This window comes from Felis catus, chromosome A1 (assembly GCF_018350175.1).
Source record: "Felis catus isolate Fca126 chromosome A1, F.catus_Fca126_mat1.0, whole genome shotgun sequence".
NCBI lineage: Eukaryota > Metazoa > Chordata > Mammalia > Carnivora > Felidae > Felis > Felis catus.
Genome location: NC_058368.1, coordinates 231,483,788 through 231,502,791, shown reverse-complemented (window position 1 = coordinate 231,502,791; position 19,004 = coordinate 231,483,788). Strand labels below are relative to the sequence as shown.

The window sequence follows — 19,004 nt, the reverse complement described above, 5'->3', positions numbered from 1 at the left end:
CTATCTGGACCACAGACCTCGCTTTCTGCTCCTGTCCTCTCCAGTCTCCCCGGTTGCAACTGCACCAAGCACTGAATCTTTATCCAGCAGGGTGACAGCATAGTCTGGCTCTTTCTCCATTTCCCCCAGCTCCATTTTTTTTTTTTTTTTTGGTATAAACTTTATAAATCTATACACGGGGACTCACTTAGCGTTTGATAGGCAAAGACAAGTCATTGACTTTCAAACACCTCTTTCTCTTTCAAAAGGCCCAATTCTTGCAAATCAATAGCCTTAAATCACAAGACTATTGTCCCTTCATAAATTCTAAAAGCCGTCTAAGACACTCAAGCAGTAAGACAGGCGCAGTGTTCACTGCCCTTGGCTTTCATGACAAAAGAATGAGGAAGTCCCCACCCCATGGAAACCTGAGAGCAAGGAGAAGTAGGTGTGAAAAGCACCAAAACGTGTGTGTCTGGAGGTATACTACACTGGTGAATAAATCAAAACTGCTATTTTCCCATAACAGTAGTTGAACGGTTTGTGCACAAATATGTTTATTATATGCTGGGGCGCCTGCAGGGCTCAGCTGGTTAAGTGTCCGACTTCAGCTCAAGTCATGGTCTCACGGTTCATGGGTTTGAGCCCCACATTGGGCTCTGTGCTGAAGCCTGCTTCAGATTCTGTGTCTCCTTTCTCTCTCTCTGCCCCTCCCCTGCTCGCTGTTTCTGTCTCTGTCTCTGTCTCTCTCTCTCTCAAAAATAAATAAACATTTATTTTTTTTCAACGTTTTATTTATTTTTGGGGGACAGAGAGAGACAGAGCATGAACGGGGGAGGGGCAGAGAGAGAGGGAGACACAGAATCGGAAACAGGCTCCAGGCTCTGAGCCATCAGCCCAGAGCCCGACGCGGGGCTCGAACTCACGGAGCGCGAGATCGTGACCTGGCTGAAGTCGGACGCTTAACCGACCGCGCCACCCAGGCGCCCCAAAAATAAATAAACATTTAAAAAAAACATACGTTATGTGCTTATACAATGGTTGGTCCCAGTTGTGAATGTGTGTGCATGTGTGTGTTTGCTTAGAAACGAAGGCAGGACTGCCTCTGGAGTGTAGATGAGCAGGCAGTAGGATCCTGAGTAATACATGGATTTCTGAACTCTTCAAACATTCTGCCCTTGACATGTATTGTAGTTACCGTTAGAAAGAAATCGTAGATATACTTTTTAAAAAGAATGATCAAAGTAAAATAAAATGATTGAAACGGGGCTTTTGCGTGTGTTGGCATTCTGAATCACACTTCTGTCACAGCGGAGAAAACTGATGCCAAGGGAGCTGCCAGCAAGTGTAGAGGGTCAGGGACAAACCCGGTCTGCACCCTCCTTCGTGTTGTCTCCAGGGCTCAGGGCACATGGCAGAAAGCACCTAGAGAATCTCTAGGTCGCTGTGACGCTTTCCAGTCCAAGCGTGGATTCCCGAGGATATCGCCAGCCCGGGGCTTCCGCACCTTCTTCTCCAGGCTCCAGTTCCAGAGGAGGTGAGTTTCCAAAAGCAAGAAGACACTTTGGAAATCCTACCGTGCCATCAGACGCCCTGGTCAAGTCTCAGAGCTGGATTCATTCTGAACCACCCCCCAAGTCTGAGAACTGCCTGGTGTGGTAGCTGAATAATGACCCCCAAGATGTCCACGTACCAGTTCCCAGACCGTGTGAATACATTGCCTTCTATGTCAAAAAAACCCTGCAGACGTGTCTGCAGATCTTGAGACGGAGGGACGATCCTGGGTTATCCAGGTGGGCCCAGGCTTGTAAACAGATCGGATGTAGCCAAGGAACGAGTGGCCTTAGAAGCTGGAAGCACCAAGGACAGGTTATCCCCTGGAGCCTCGAGCAGGAACCAGCCCTGTCGACATCTTGATTTTAGCCAGCTGAGACGCCTTTCAGATTTCTGTAATCCCTGGAACTGTAACAGGATAAATATGTGCTGTTTTGAACCACTAAGTTTGTGGCAATTTGCTATAGCAGCCAAAGGGGGGGGGAAAGACACCTGACACAAAGCCAGAGAGAGGCCCCACCCCTCCATGCCCCCTGTCCCGATGGGATAATGGCTAGTCTTCAGCAAGCTCTTGCCTGTTACGGCGCTGCAGGGCTGCTCGGGGTTCATGGCCATTCACACATGTGCCTGCAGGGTCTGGATCAACAGAGGGCACTGAGCAAGGAGTACAGACCCTGTCTTCCTTTTGATTGTACTCGCTTCTGGAGCAGGAAGTGCTGAAAGCCTATCCTCGTTATCAAGAGGTCAAGCCTAAGTTCTGTTGATGACAAGAATTGGCAATTTGTGGCTACTATCTTCTCAATCAGGGGGCAGCCACTGAAATTCAAAAGGCAGTTGCACAAAAGGCATCACGGGAGCCCGGTCACTCCGGGCTTGGGTCTTACAGGCTGCCGTCCCACCCTGGCCTCCTTCCTAATGACCCATCCGGTGTCGTGTAGGGCGTCCTTTAAATAGCTTGCATTTCCAGCTTTTCATCTGTAAGATCAGGATTAATTATGCCTTCTCTCCAGGGATGCTATAAAACCTTAAATAAAGTCTGTGCTAATTTTCACACCATGATCAGCCAATGATGTGAGCACAACCTGACCGATGAGGGCTCCCAACACCTCTGAATCAGGTGAGAGAGTGGTACATTGTCACCTAATTCCTGACACCTCGCCAGGGGTGGAGCAGAAGATGGGAAAGCTGGACTGTTCTGGGCAAGAGAGAACCTACAGTCGCTGGCTGGCTGGCTTCCCTCCCCACCATACTCAGCTGCGATGTCTTCATGTTTAGCTAAAAGAATATTTCTTAAAGTGAAATGCAGGTAGAAGCCGAACACCCAACAAGTAAAAGCCATGAATGTGGGGTTATTTGGGTTGGCATGAGACACAGATCTCAGCGCCTGGCTGGTCCCCTCTGGCTGCCCCGGACTCTCAGAAAAACCTTCATAAGGCTCAGGGGAGCTGATCGACAAAAGCCCTGTCCCGGTCTGTTCACAGGGAGGTGAGAGCCAGGGGTCCCACCGGCTCCGGAATGTTTTTAATGACAACAGAGACCTTTCATGTGAAAAAACAGAGCCTTAGAATTATTGTCTCGTTGGGCAAATGTCAGACTAGTACCGGAGCGTGAATTATGGAGCAAAGGGAGCCACAAGCATCCGATAAATTGACGCCTTGTTTCACATCACCCCCGTCACCTGACTTGCAGCCCTGCGCTCTCTACATTAAACCACATGGCCCCTCACGCCTTCTCACACTACAGCATGTTTTCTCCTCTCTGCATCCCTGATTTGCCACTTCTAGAGCTTAACCCCTCTGGCCTTCCTTCCACTCTTCTCACGCCCAGCTTTCGCGCAGTCCTGTGCGCCTTAAAGACCCGTCTTTCCCCTGTGTGCCTTCCAGTCGGCTTCCCCATAAATACAGGGTAGTAGGAAATAAATGATGGTATATCCCAAGCACAGCGCCATGTGTTAACTAAGGAAAGGTCAGACGAAAAGAAACCTGAAAAATAACACGACTTATAAAATGCATGGGTTGCATACACAAGTAGCTTTTAACAAGCGCAGATCTTGAGTGGGGTCCTGAATGGTTTCTGGGGGTGCGTCCTGGCACCTTGTCATAGCTCTTACTGTTCTCTTTCTGCTCCCGGGTGGTGCCGCTACCACTCGGCCCTTGGCTCACTACACCTCCCCCTTGGGTCCTCCACCGCCACCCTGTTCTACCAGCACGACATGGCTCTTTCCCAGCGGCAGGTAGACATTAAGGTGCGGAAGGAGACGTGAAAGGCAGAACGACACCCAGCGGAGAATGTCTGCCTGGTAGGGTCAGAAGAATAGCAAACGCATGTGGAAATAGATGAAAACCAGTCAAATGGGAAAAGCGAAGTCTGTTTATCCTAAACTTGCTAGAGCAAGGGAGTCGGCCGCCGTCACTCGAGCTTTGGCAGAGACACAAAAGTTAGGGAAGGTGCCAGTAATTAATCAAGTCCTGGCCATTTGGGGCTGACTATGATGGGATTATTGCTTGGCTTCCTGGATTACTACTAGAGATAGTGGTCTGACTTACAGCAGGCTGGCTTCCTGGGCTGGTATGGGGATACTGGGTTGGTTTCCTGGGCAGGTTGTGGGTCAGAGTTCTATTTATATATATATACATGGTCTGGCCAGCGTCCACTGTGTATTCAGTCCCCCAGGCAAGCAAAACAAGCAGCCATATATACGCTGTCCACATCCGCCTCCAGGGGACGGGAGAGTGCAACGGGTTGACTGATGGCCCCTCCAGAAGTATGTCCGTATTCTAATCCCCAGTATCCATTTGGAAAAGAAGATCTTTACAGGTGTGATTAAGTTAAGGGTCTGGAGAGGAGATCATCCTAGATTACCCAGGTGGGCTCTTCATTCAACGACAGTGTCCCTAAAGGAGACAGATGAGGAGAAGACCAAGAGAGAAGGAACAGACCATGTGAAGACGGAGGAAGGGACTGGAGGGACACAGCCACAAGCCAAGGAACTTCTGGAGCCACCAAAACCTGGAAGAGGTGAGGAGAGATCCTTTCCTAAAGCTATCAGGGGGCGTGGCTCTACTGACACACTGATTTTGTATTTTTGGCCTCCAGCACTGGGAGAGAATAAATTTATGCTGTTTTCAGGGACAGAATTCATGGTGGGTTATTACAGCAGAGGGGTTCCAGGACGCACGGGCATCATAACCCCCTTCCTCCAGGTCTGCTTCGCCTAAGGAGGAGACACAAGAAAAACGGATGTTCCCCGTATCAAACACCCAAAATATGCAAAAGAAAACTGAAACATTCAAAATTTGGGTATTCCAAAATAACTTTACATTTCACACAAAGATAAATATCCAGATTTTTATTTCTTTGGCTTTTTATAAACATAGGCTCTCTTTGCTATGTGGTCAACAGTCCCTCGAGGGTGTATCTGTGGCTATTTACTTAAAAATGCACAGCAGCTAATACCGTTTATACGTAGGTGATTAATAATAAACTTCCTGAAAGAGCTTATTCACAACACCAGGGTAATATGCATGACAGGGACATTCATAACAGGGCATAACGGGCCAGAACATGTTACCTGAGAAACTAACTCATATTTAAGACTGGGCAAATTACCATCTTCGTATGTTCTCCCACCCCCTGGAATTTCTCTCTCCCCTCTTCCTCGTCCTGCATCCTGGTCACTTCTGAGTTAGCCTTGGTATTTTAGAAGCAAAAAAACATGTCTATGATGCATTTATTTCCAAGTTAAAACCCCAACTCTTCAAATTCTGGATTGATTGCCACTTTTCCCAATGCAACACCCTTGTCATATTAATCCTTTGTCCCTGATTAACTCTAGTAGCGTCTTTATTTTCAAGCAATAGTGTCTACAGATGTGATTAGCATGTGTAACAAATGCTCTTGGGAATTCACAGCAAGCCCCTCTCCACTCAGCATTCAGTTGCCATCACCTTGTGCCCACAGAGGATTGTACACTGTCCCTGAACATAGCCCCAGGAGCCGGTGGGCAAATTTATATCCACACAGAGGCAAACATTTTAGAGAATCCATTGGTGTATTCAAGTGTGGGTGACTCATGGATTCAACTCTTGCAAGATGTTGGCCTCTGCTGCCTACACGGTATTCCTGGATAGGACCCTGCGCACTGGCTGTCGGGAAATCAGGCCCCTTCTGGCACTATTTTAGCATCTTCCTTTTCTCCTCTTTGCAGATGGAAGAAGAAAGGATTGGTTCAAACATAAAGGGACACTCCATTTCAGCAGACCTATTTTCATAAATGAAAGCGAAGGACCCAGTCATCAACAAACGGACTTGGAAAGTCTCCAGCCCCCCAAATCAAATGTCAGATGTGTGTCACAAACCTTTAAAATGTGCACTTCCTAGAAGTGCACTTCTAGAGATCGATCCTAAGGAAATACCGGAGAAGAGCAGAAGGACATATGTCAAGGATATTAATTGCATTGGTGTTTACTGTAGCAAAAAGAAAAAAGAAATCTGAAAGCAACCTAAATGTCCAGCCATAGATGATCAGTAAATACATTATGATACAGCTTTTTAATGGAAAACATGGGAGTCATTAAAATGAGGCCAAAGGAATACATCCACGGACACGGAAAATGTTTATCACATATTTTAAGTGAAAGATTGCTTTAATGCCCTCTTCCTGCTGTAACAAATGACTGCAACCTTCGTGATTTAAAACAACAAAGACAAATGTATTATCTTGCAGTTCTGGAGGCTGGACACCACCTGTATTCCTTGGCTCGTGGTCCCTCCCTCTAGCTTCGAAACCAGGCATACAGCATCTTCAAATCTCTCTCTTTGACCTCTGCTTCTGTCATCACACCTCCTCTGACTCTGACCTTCCTGCCTCCCTCTTATAAGGACCCCTGTGATTACACTGGACCCACCCGGATAATCTAGGATAACCTTCCATCGCAAAATCCTTACCTAAATCACATCTAGAAAGTTCCTTTTGTCGGATAGGATAACATTCACAAATTCCTGGGATTAGACATGGACCTCTTTGGGGGACCGATATTCTTCCTGCCCCAAAAGATCAAACGGCAAAATAATAATATACGTAGGTAAATGTGATTCCAGTTCTGCTTTTGACATAAATTATATAAGCATTAGGCACTGAGAGATTTTAACAAGAGAATGAGAGGGGACGTAGGGTTTACATGTGCACGCACAAACTCATGCACACACATGGTTAAAATGTGCATTCCCTAGAGCCCGCCCACACCCTCAATTCCCCAAAGCCCCTTGTGATCTGACTTTCCGCCTCGTGAGCACACTGGCTCTTTCCTGCTCCTTCCAGGTCCTTCCAGCAGCCCCAGGTTCAGGCGGCTCCCACCGCCTAGAGTAAAACCTGAGAAATTTCCTCAGGTCTTCATGGGACAGGTAGCCCCTTCCTGGGATCTTCTACCTGGAGACACAGGCTGCTCTGCTCTCGTGTCCTACAAAACCACCTGAGGGGTCTGACTCTGATGGCACTTACCTTAGGAAGGCAGGGCACTGGGGCTCCCTTTTCAGGGGCCTGCCAACATCTGTGCCCCACTGCTTCCCCACGACAGTGGTCCTGGCCCTAAAGGAAGGGAAACCTGTTGGGATCGCTGCCCTAAATCTTCTCTCTTACTGTCCGACACCAATTCTGACACCAGCCGGATCTCTTGCGATTCAGCTCAACTCCCAGAGCCGGGGCAGACTCCGTGGGTTAAGGGCAAAGATTTGCAGAAGACCACCCCCACTTCAGATGGCAAGTGTATGTTTCAGGGCTGCCCACGCTGACTGGCTACAAATTCGGAGGATCCCGTGACCCCCTCAGGTTCAAGAACTTGCAAAAACAAGTCAAGGAGCTCACGGAGAGCACTGCACTTACTATTAAGGTTCTACTAAAGGACATAACTCAGAAACAGCCAGATGTCAGGGATGCAGGGGACAATAACTGGCCAGGGGCGGGTCACAGATGTAAAGTTCCCATGACCTCTCCCCAGGGAGTCAGGGCACGCCATCACCACAGCATACCAATAGGTGGGGTGTCCAGAGTCTTACTGGGATCTTATTACAACTCTGGCCATGTGCAGAGCTATGTCTAGCCCCTCTCCTCTCCCAGACCCCAGGTCTTTCAGGCGTGGGCCAGCCTAATCTTATATCAAGGGCCCACCCACCTTGAGTCACCTCATTAGCATAAACTCAAGTGTGGTTGGAAAGGGCTCGTTGCCAATAACAAAAGACACTCTCATCATGCAGGAAATTCCAAAGGTTTTGAACTCTTATACTAAGAACTGGCCATAAAGACCAGATATATTCTTTACTGTGCCAAACTCAGTTTTCACAACTCACCAGCCAGAAAGGGACCCTGCCTGCTTTTCTCTACTCTCTGCTCATTAACACCCATTTCCTTAGGGAGGATTGCAGCGTGGCAGAGATGTACCAAAAGGACCATGGATAACTGAAGAGTAGAAATGCACTGGGCTAACATTCACTCACATGGCACTGCCACGCAAGCTGTATATATATATTCCTCGTTCCTGAGCTTTCTAGCTCGTAGGACAGCTCCCCCTGCCACAGTAACCACACATCCCAAATGTCCATTTATTTCTCTATTCAACAGGGAATCAAGGTAGTGAGTCCAAGCAGAGCTCTGGTGTAGAGGAAACATAGCAGCAGACACAGTACCTGCCCCCGGGGAGCTTATAGTTTAGCTGGTGAGAGAGACACCAAACAACTAGTTAAACAATGATTTGATCGCAATGATGCACACAGGAAAAGTACTGGGTGCTATGTGGGCAGACGGCCAGGAGATGCAGCTCAGACTGCTGCACCGGGAAAGGCTAGTTTGGGCAGCTGCCGTCACCTTGGGAGCTGACACATGAGTAGGTGTCAGCATGGAAAAAGTCTGGAAGGTAGAAGCAGGAGGAGCACGATCCAAGCAGAGGAAATGTGCATGCAAGCTCTGAGTTGGAAGGCCTCGGTTCAAGAAACTGAAGCAAGGGTAGCATGGAGCGCAGAGAATGAGAAGCATGGAGCACAGAGAGAGAAGAAGCCACAGGAGCAAACGGGCAAGTAATGGAGGCCCCATGGGTCATAGTGAGGATGGGGTTAGATCTTCACAGCAATGGGGAGCCATTGAGTGGTTTACACAGGGGGACACCATGGTCAAATGTGGTTTTAAAAACCCAACTCTGCTGCAGGGTCAAGAAGAAGTTGAAGGGAGAGAAGGGGAGCTTGTGGAGGCAAAGAGGCAAATTTGACTGCTGCTTCTAAAACCCACAGAAGATATGATTGTGGCTTCACCCAAAATGGTGGCGAGAGTAGAGACAAGTGGATGGTTCTGGGAGGAAACACTTTTCTTCTGGCTGGTCTGTGAATTACGTCGACATGAGACAGATCAACGGGGAAAAAAAAATCAACTTTAATTATGCACTCCACATAAACATGAGAGAGTCCAAAGACAGGCAAAATGAGGTATATGTGTCATCCTGAACTAAGGAGAAGGGGGGGCAGGGGTCCGGAACTTCAAAGGGAAGGAAGACAATTCACAGGAAAATGAAAAAGAGTGAATGTTTGGTAAGCAAACATTTGCTAGGCCATACAGAGCAATGGGACATAGACTCTGATCAAACAGGCCTCTGCTAAGTTCCTCCTTGTCTACCACCCCGGTTCACATTATAATGTAATTATCTATGTGGTAGCTCTCTTCCTGGAGCAGGTCCTCTATTTAAATTCTTTTAGGCAGTCAGGGGGAAGGTCAAAGCTTCTTTGGGCCTTGATTGTTTCAGACCAAAATAATCTGCGTGCCAACATGGCACATATTGGGGCAATTCTCATTCTGAACCCCTAGGATGGTTATTAGGAAATATAATCAGTAGGACTTAGCAACTGATTGGATACAAAAATTCTGCAAGAAGAAGGTATAAAGGATGATGCCTGATGTTCTGGCTTGAGCTACCTGGTGGTGCTCTCACTTAGTAAACAATGGTGAAGGATCCAATTAGGGAACGAGTAGGGGGAATGGAGGCTCAGGACAGAGCAAGAGTTTATCTTCACCAATACAGTCCTGATTTCAAATATTCGGTTCTCTTGTCTTCATAAACTCTCCACATCTCTCAGGAAAATCTGGTATTTTGCTAATGAAGCCACATTTCCAGATTTCCTTTGGTACAAAAGTATCCTCAAATTTTCTTTTATCAGACTAAAAAGCCTTTGGGACCACCAATTTGGTTACCAAATCCGTGAGATATCCCTTTTGTTTGAGAAGTCATGTTCAGTAACCACTCTCCTAAAACTTGTAACCATTGTGAATTTTAGCACACTGATGATAAGAAACTCAAGTAAGCTGCTTTCTTTTAGGCAAAAAACAAAAACCATTTGGAAACTTCAACCTGGACACTTAATTCTCTCCTGGCAAAGACCAGATCCCTCTGAGATGATTATGACCACCACAACCCTACTCCATTTTCTGTATTCGACCTTGATTAAATAATGGGAAACATTTGGCTATAATGAGTCACCCGCCATTGTCAACAGCCAAAGAACTTTACCCCTAGGTCCCTTCTGCAACATGGCAACTTGCCCCACTAAACAGTGATTAATTCAGGAATATAGAGCTGATCTATAACCAGGTTCCAAGAGAAACATTTTAGTACTGTTTGTCATAAGCAGGAAAGGGTGAGCATACTGAGATGGTTACTAACCAATTTTCATAATCAAAAAGCATTGTACTCTATTGGCCAAAACATTAGTCATGGGATTAGAATCCATCTGCCCTTGAATAGTCTAATCCTCTTAAAAATAGCTCAGAGTAATCAGGTTAGCTTCACTGTAAATTTTAGTAAACCCATCACTCTTGTAAGAGTTTCAGAAAAAGAAAGATCAAACACTTTCTAAAATCCTTGATGCTGGTGAAACACTGGGCAAAATAAATGTTCTTACGAAGCACTTATATAATTGATTTAAGCTAAAATATACTAATAGAGATACATTTGCCATAACAAATGGGTTTATACTATAAAGACTTCCACTGTGGAAGCAAATTCTGAGTGCTGGTTTTCTAAATAACATGACAGTAACAAGAAAGGTCATAGGGAAATATCTCACCAAGCACTCTACTTTCTAGCAATTTTTAAATGGAAGCCCCTTTTAGCAATGCCAGTTAAGGATGTTATGAGTAAATGAAGTAGCCAATTGTTCTGTGACTTTCTGGTGAGCACAGTGCCCTCTCCCCAGCAGGCAATGCAGACTTGATGAGCAAACTCAGCTCAGGTCTTCAATGCATCCACTTTGCTCTGGCCAATTCACCAAATCCACTGTCACCTCAAGTCTCCTAAGTCTTTTTTACACGTCCCACATTACCAAGCCACAACCCCACCTTCCTACAGTTTGCAGAAGTGCTTCTGAAGCCAAGAATAGGATCACTAATGTGCTCTTGTAAGTTTCCACTTAGATTCAGTTCTACATTTGAACCTCTCCACATTATCCTGGACGCTCACTTATGGTCTTATTTACCCTCTGTCCAGTCCAGATTCAGCATATCAAACAATTATAAGGCACACCTGCCTATCTTCATTCAAATCACTGATACAGATGTTGAAGCTTACAGATTCTAGAACAATGTCATTTTTTTCAAGTTCAAATTGACATAAGATGGCATCATCACCCAAATGGTTATTCTTCCCAATAAGTGCCCTTGAATCCAAACCAAAGTTTTCTAAAGGCTTAGGTGAAGCTGAGCACACACACAGACACAGCCATGCATGCTTTGTGGACGTACACTGAATGCATGCATTCAGAAGGGCTCTAAATGTTTATTTATCTTTGAGAGAGAGAGTGAGCAGGGTAGGGGCAGAGGGAGAGAGGGAGACAGAGGATCTGAAACAGGCTTTGCATTGACAGAACTGACAGCACAGAGCCTGACGCGGGGCTCGAACTCATGAACCGTGAGATCGTGACCTGAGCTGAAGTTGGACTCTTAACTGACTGAGCCAAGCAGGTGCCCCAAAAGGGTTCTAAAATTCAAACTTCACTGAAAAACTAGAAAGGAGTCATTCTGCCTGATTCTACTCTACCTGACCATGGACTGTCCCTTCTTTGCTATTTATATAGGAGAAGTCAACCAGCCTGTCAAAAATAAAAAAGGCTACTATCTATACAGTTGCAATAAAAATGCTTTTTTAAATTTTTTTTTCAACGTTTATTTATTTTTGGGACAGAGAGAGACAGAGCATGAACGGGGGAAGGGCAGAGAGAGAGGGAGACACAGAATCGGAAACAGGCTCCAGGCTCTGAGCCATCAGCCCAGAGCCCGACGCGGGGCTCGAACTCACGGACCGTGAGATCGTGACCTGGCTGAAGTCGGACGCTTAACCAACTGCGCCACCCAGGCGCCCCGCAATAAAAATGCTTTAATACTTTCAGAGAATATTCCTGTGATGGTTAATTTTAGGTGTCAACTTGACTGGAACATGGTGCCCAGATATGTGATCAAATATTATTCTAGATGTTTCTGTAGGGTTTTTTGGGTTTTTTTTTATGACATTTACGTTTAAATTGGTGGACTTTAACTAAAGCAGGTTTCCCTCCATAATGTAGGTGGGCCTTATCCAACCAAATGAAGTCCTTACCAGAGCAAAAGACTGACCCCCTTGGAATAAGAAAGGATTCTTCCAGCAGACAACCTTCAGACTTGAGTTATGACATCATCCGCTCTTCCCCTAATAGCATGACAGTCTTCAGGTTCATGACCTAACTCAGCTCTTTCCTGGGTCTCCAGCCTGATGGCCTTCAGACTTGAATTACAAATTTTGAACTTGGCAGTATACACACACACTCACATACACACACACACACACACACACACACACACACACACGCACACATACTGGAGAACGCTGACTGATAGAATCAAAAGGTATTTTAATATTGAAAGTACAAAAATTTACTAATACAATGCACAGAAACAATCTTATACCTTTAGTTCTTCAAAGGAATCATTAATGACATTCTATTAGCTTCTTTATTCTCTTTAAGTAGCTCATATCCATTGCCCTTTAGACTTTTTTTCAGGATGTATCCACCTTCTTATTCGTCCTTGAAATCTTGGGTGAAGGAAAGTATATAAATATTTCACCTCTGCAATCCCAGTTTTCTACTATTCAGAAGATATCTACTGAATCATAGGTCAAAGATACAGCCACTGTCTGTGCAGAAGTCATAAGAACATTAATAACTCCTAGTGGATTTATGGGTCAGGCTTATTGAACAAAAAAATTACTTTCAGGGCACAAGACCCGCTTAAGGTAAATGAGAAAGGGAAGCATGAGTGAGAGAGAAAGAGACTGCACTCGCTCAGGGCAAGAGAATCCTACGCTCAACACCTGTGGGGGAGGGGAAGAAAGGCCATCTTGAATGTAGGCATTTCCAACAACAGCCACTCTACACACACACACACACACACACAGTGGCTATAACAATGATTTTTTTTTTTAACAAGCGATTTCTTGGGAGAGGTCTTGGTCTGATGAGATGCCACCATAAAGTAACAAAACCACAAAAGACCATGGAAATACACAATGATGGATAACACTGTGTAACACTGCCAAGTTACCTTCGCATTTCCATTACTTGTGGCAACAGGAGACAGACAGCATATGGGTAATAAAAAGCCATCAGTAATCCAAAAATCTAATTTTAGCAAATGGTTCAAAGTCCTCCCACAAGATCCTTTATGAAAAGGATTCATAAGTGTTGCGTCTGCAGTGAAGAGAGCCACAGAAGCTGTCTGAGAAGACCAGGCAGAGCCCAGATTTCTGGGAGAAGGGCACTGGGGAAGGTGACTTGGTCCCCAGCTCTGCCAGGCACCAGATGTCTCCCAGGGACTGGCTCCAGCTGTCCTCAAGAGGCTGATCCATACATGAGAACAATGGTTTCTTAATTCACCTCAAAAGAACTCTATACTGAGGCACCTGGCTGGCTCAGTCGGTAGGGTGATCTCGGGGTTGTGGGTTTGAGCCCCACGTTGGATGTAGAGACTGCTTAAAAATAAAATCTTGAAAAAAAATTTAAAAAGAACTCTTCACTCACCATGAGACTCACTTCTTGTGGTCAGCACATTCTCACCTCCTTGCAGATTCCAACACAGTCAGTCAAATTATAAAGAAAAAACTGATGAGCACGCAGTGAGGACAAGAGGAGATTGTGGAATGATTTTATGGATAGTGACATCAAGTCGTCAGGATACAGACAAACCTTTCAAAGAGATGAAACCATGTCTGCTGCCCCAGGCATCCTGTCCTGCAGACAGTGAAGTTCCCACACAGGAAAGGCCCTGCTTCCCACTCTCGTTCCCTGGGCCCATGTTGATAATCCGCCTCTGGTTCTAAGTGTGTCTAAAACTCCCCAAATACTCACCTACAGATTATTGCATAAGATGGATGCCCTGAGCTGAATTATGTCACCAAAATTCATATGATAAAGTCCTGACCCTAGCACCTCAGAATATGATTATATTTGGAGATAGTGTCTTTAAAGAGTAACTAAGTTAAAATGAGATTATTTCAAATGAGGTTCTAATTCCATATGACTGGTGTCCTTATATAAAAACAGAATTTGGGGGCACGTGGGTGGCTTAGTCAGTTAAGCATCTGACTCTTGAATTCAGCTCAGGTCATGATCTCACAGTATCATGAGTTTGAGCCCCGCATCGGGCTCTGTGTGCTGACCATGCGGAGCCTGCTCGGGATTCTCCCTCTCTCCTCTTTCTGCCCCTCACCCACTCACACTCTGTCTCTCTCAAAATAAATAAACTTAAAAAAAACAGAATTTGGACACAGATACACAAATGAACATTGGGAAACCATGCAAAGACACAGGAGAGGACGGCCATCTACAAGCCAGGGAGAGAGGCCTACCACCGTCTCCCACATTCCTCAGAAGGAACCAGCCCCGAGGACATCTTGATTTCAGAATTCCGGCCTCCAGAGAAGTCTGTGAGAAATTAAATCTTTGTTGTTTAAACCACCCCCTCTGGGTAGTTTGTTATGGCAGCCCCAGCAAACGAATACGCAGGTTATGTCAGAGTTACGTGTGGATTTTTCACTCTCTGAGAATAGGGTCTTTCACAATTTTAAGAGAGGTGTTTCTTACCCTACACACCACTACCATTTCAAACACTAAAAATTACTGCACTGGCCCCAGCTAATGAGCAGAGATATGCCTACTGCCAGAGTCTAGAGGAGGGAAGCTATTTTAAGAGGGGGAGGAGGGATTTTTATGTTGCTCAGATCACATAATTAGCTCAGAGTAATTGATGAGTATAGACGTAAGTCCTTAGTACATATGCATTCGTACCATTAAATATTCATGAAACGATTGTCTCCAACTGGAAGCTCAACATTCCTCTGCCCTTTTGTTCTCGACCCCTGCCATTCTCCCTCCCCCAAAATCATTCCACCTCGGAAGAAGCGTCTCGTTTTTTAATTGCCAAATCCGGTGGATGGTTTTCTGCCACTGCTTTCCCGGACCTCTCCTACAGTTGATTGTTTCCTCTTTGTTGAAACCCTCCCTCCACCATCTTCCACCTTATCACCTCACAGGAAGCTGGCCTTTCCATCTCTCCCTACCCCCTTTTGGTCTCTGCCATGATAGTTTTCCTCTTGACACCTCATAAATATTACTTACTATTCCTTGAATTTATGTCAACACGCTTCTCGTAGCACATAAATTTCCCTATCACTTCTATGCTGATGATCCAGATCCACACAAGAACTAGCTTCTCCCCATTGCCTTCAGCCTAGAATCACACGTCCCGCTTTCTGATGAGGAAGCCCAATTTTACTTCCGCTCCTACTGCACTGGAGAACCATTTGCGTGGCCCTTCCTGCAGCCCCTTGTCAGTGAGACCTCCACATCCTGAGAGAGGAAGCACATATTTTCTTGGTCCTCTCTGCCGCACAGACTCCTAAGTACCTGAGAATTTGCATCACCTATCGAATAAGGCAAACCCTCCTTCACGTGGCATTCGAGACCCTGGGAAAATGGCCCTGGTTTACCTTTCCAGCCTCTCCACCTTCCAATCTAGACAGAGGAGTCTGTTCCTTCTCGGATATTTCCAGGCCTTCGCTCATATTCTCCATGTTTAGAAAAGCTTCCCCTACTAATTTAGGAAGATCTTCTCATCTTCCTAATTTCAAAAAGAAAAAGGAAAAACTTCCTCCTTTTAGCTTTCACTGAAACTTAGCCAGGCAGAATGCCACCATATGCTTTGCTGCATAACGTATACATCCCACTATTAACAGTGTTTATTCTGTGTCGTGCTCATTTGTTTGTAAATCTGCCTTTGCTATCATTCCATGAGTCATTGCAGGGACCATGGCTCTCATCTCTGAAGCCTCTTGAGCCTGCTACCATCATTAACACGGTGACTCATGAGTATTCCTGAAGGGAACTAAACTCTTCCGGGGAGGAAGCATGGACAAGCCACATAAAACTGGGAGGACGACACGGCTCTACAACGAAATGCAAAGCACTATCCACACACAGAATTAGTATATCACTCATCCTCTTCAGGATTTAGGACTTTTGAACATTAAAATGCCCAGGAGGTATCACGGAGAACAGCACCAACCAAGGCTGGAGCACACACCCTGAAATTCCGGACGTAAAGCCTGGCCAGCTACAATTTTAAATGCTCTCGTCTTCAGTTTAGCTTCAGGGAATTAAAAATTGACCCTTCACCTATCTGAAAAGATTTTTGTTAAGATCACACAGTCTGTGAAATACAGCCCTTGATATCTGTGTAAGAAGGTGGCCTATGCAAAACTCAACTCTGAGGTTTCTAGAACCGTAGAACGTTCTCAAAAGGAACAAGCTAGGGGGTGGCTCATTTGTTCGCACACATCCTTCTGACTCCTCAGATACAGAGTGAGTGCCTACCTATGGTTCCAAGGGAAAACTGTGAGGTGACCTGGTGCAAAACCAGATTCTAAAGGACTGAGTTTGAATCGTACCTCTCACTGTTGACTTCTCACTGGAAGAAGAAAGGAAAGAAATTAGTCGTGATTTGGTTAAGAATTTTAGAAAGAACTATAGCTTATCAAGAATTTATGTCAATCTTTCCCAATAAAACCCTGGATCTTCTAACTTGAGACCTGGAACTTCAAGAAAATTGTGAAGACATGGGTCTTTCCCTAATGCTGGAGTCTAGACTATAAAAGGAAGTAAATTTGGCTTGGCAAGACGAAAGCTGCATAGGACTGTTAACACGTGTGCTGGCCTTATTTGCATGAACCACCCGCAACATTGGTGAATATCCTGGTGTTGAACTGTCCTCTTCCGAAATGATTATCTTTGGGGCCCCTTGGAGTGAGACATGAGCAGTTCCTGTTAGGATGAGTGTACCTCACCAGCATCCCTTCCCCTGGGAAGAGGGAGATATGGGAACACAGAATGCAGACTTCAGAGAGGAAGTTTACAATGAGGTGAAGGGGAACACCATCTTCTCTTTGACCTTGTAGCGGATGGACTTTGAATGTGTGCATATAATGCATGCGGGGGTGGGGAGGTGACTTCCCTCTGAAAACCACATCTCATAACCATTGTTAACTATTCTTGGTATTGTACTTTCTATCATTTACCCATAGACATTCAGTAGAACCTTACCAACGCAGCCCGATTTCAACTGTGGGCTCTAAATGGAAGGGCTTGATTTATGTCGGAGACAGAGAGGCAAAGGCGGTCAGTGATACCCCTTTCTCAGGGTGGAGTACAGGCCCTTTAGCCTTTGCCAAAAGACGGAGGCCCGTGTCCACCAGAGGGGACTCTCCACGTGGGCCACTGGTGGCAAGGACCGTAGGCTAGTCCGAGGAGTTGAGGCTGGGGATAAAGGTCATGAGAGAGCCCATCCCAAATCCACAGAAGCCTCCCAAATACCCAGGAGATTGCTTCAGGGGGGGCAGGCACCTGCAGGGGGAAGTTTGAGGTAGTGTCACTCTGAGAGTTAAAGAAAATGTGACTTCAATTTGAACCTGGGGGCTGCTAAGGGCCAGACACCCGGGCACCACTTCAAAGTAGTTCTCTTTTACGAAGCTGCTTCCTTGTACTTTTCTTCTCATTAAGGAGAGCTCCAAATACCAGGTTGTTGAAGAGCATTATCATCATTTTTAGTTCCAGATTCTCCTGGTCATGAAATAGATACACTCTTATTTTCAGGAGAATCTGGGCGGCGTGGTATCTACTGAATGAGTACTGACTGCAGAGACTTTGACTCTTCCATTGGCTTCCCCTAACATTGCCCACTTAGGAATCAGAGTAAGAAATGTGTGTGTGTGTGTGTGTGTGTGTGTGTGTGTGTGTGGACGCTCGCGTGCCATACGGCCTACACTGTGAGGTACAGGAGGAAAAAAATGTACGATGTTAGAGAACTGTAACCTTTTTTGGCAGTTTCACATAACCAATGAATTGTTACCTCTTTCACATTTTTAAAGCCTTAAGTTTACTTGACAAAAATTAATGAACAATGGAAGAGCAGCATAAACACTTGGAATTATTACCCAGGACATCTCGTACTTATCAATTTATGCAGAATGACCGGCTCTCTTGGAACAACTCATTAAAGTGGAGAACGGGACTTCTGGCCCGTAATTCTTTCTGGAAGACCAGTCCTAGATGTCACTGACTAATTGGGCTAATTGGAGGAGAAAAATGGCACAAAATGTTCCTCCAACATATACATTAATTTGCTTTTATTTTCAGCTGAGTCCTTCATATCTAATTGTATTGATTTGTAGTTCTGAACAAATGAGAGATTCGAAGGGGAAAAAAACATTTATAAAGGATAATTCCAAAAGAAAATAAAGATAAAGAAGAAGAAGAAGGTCAAAAGTGCTATAAAATCTAAAACATTATTCTTTTGACAACCGTTTTAAGATACCACAATCACTTAAAACTCACTAAAAATATCGTCTTGAACACTCTCAGGAACTGAGAACTGCGTGTCCCAAATAATTGTCAACATGACATAGAGCTTTTGCTTTGCTGTGAGGCAGTTCCCAACTGACAAATGAGTTGTGCTCAAAAAGTTCTTTTGAAGTTAATTGTTCAGAACTCAGGCCGGCTCACAAAAGAAAATTAACCCTACACGCTTCTTGTTTTAGTTTCCTCGGCCGACCGTGCAGAGTACTGAAGACCATGGGGGGTTCAACACCGAAATGTATTGTCTCACAGTTCGGGACATTACAGGTCCAAGATCAAGGTGAGGGCAAGTTGGTTCCCATGAGGCCTGTGAGGAAGAGTCTGCTGTGTGCCCCTCTCCTCGCATCTGGGGATTTGCTGGCAATCTTTTGCATCCCCTCCCCTCCGGGTGTATATCTGTCTATGGGTCCAAGTTCCCCTTTTTTATAGGACAACAGTCATACGAGATGAGGGGCCCGCCCTGCTCCAGCAAAGCCTCACCTTAGCTAATCACAACTGCA

The 19,004-nt window shown here is 45.4% G+C and overlaps 1 protein-coding gene across 1 annotated transcript in view; it reads right to left on the bottom strand.

Moving 5' to 3' along the window:
* ATPSCKMT (ATP synthase c subunit lysine N-methyltransferase) overlaps positions 1–19,004 on the bottom strand; it is a 240,033-nt gene that overhangs the window by 13,525 nt on the left and 207,504 nt on the right. The window contains exon 9 of the transcript XR_006586322.1: positions 16,468–16,561. The gene's annotated coding sequence lies outside the window, so the exon portion shown is untranslated. The remainder of the gene's footprint in view (positions 1–16,467; positions 16,562–19,004) is intronic.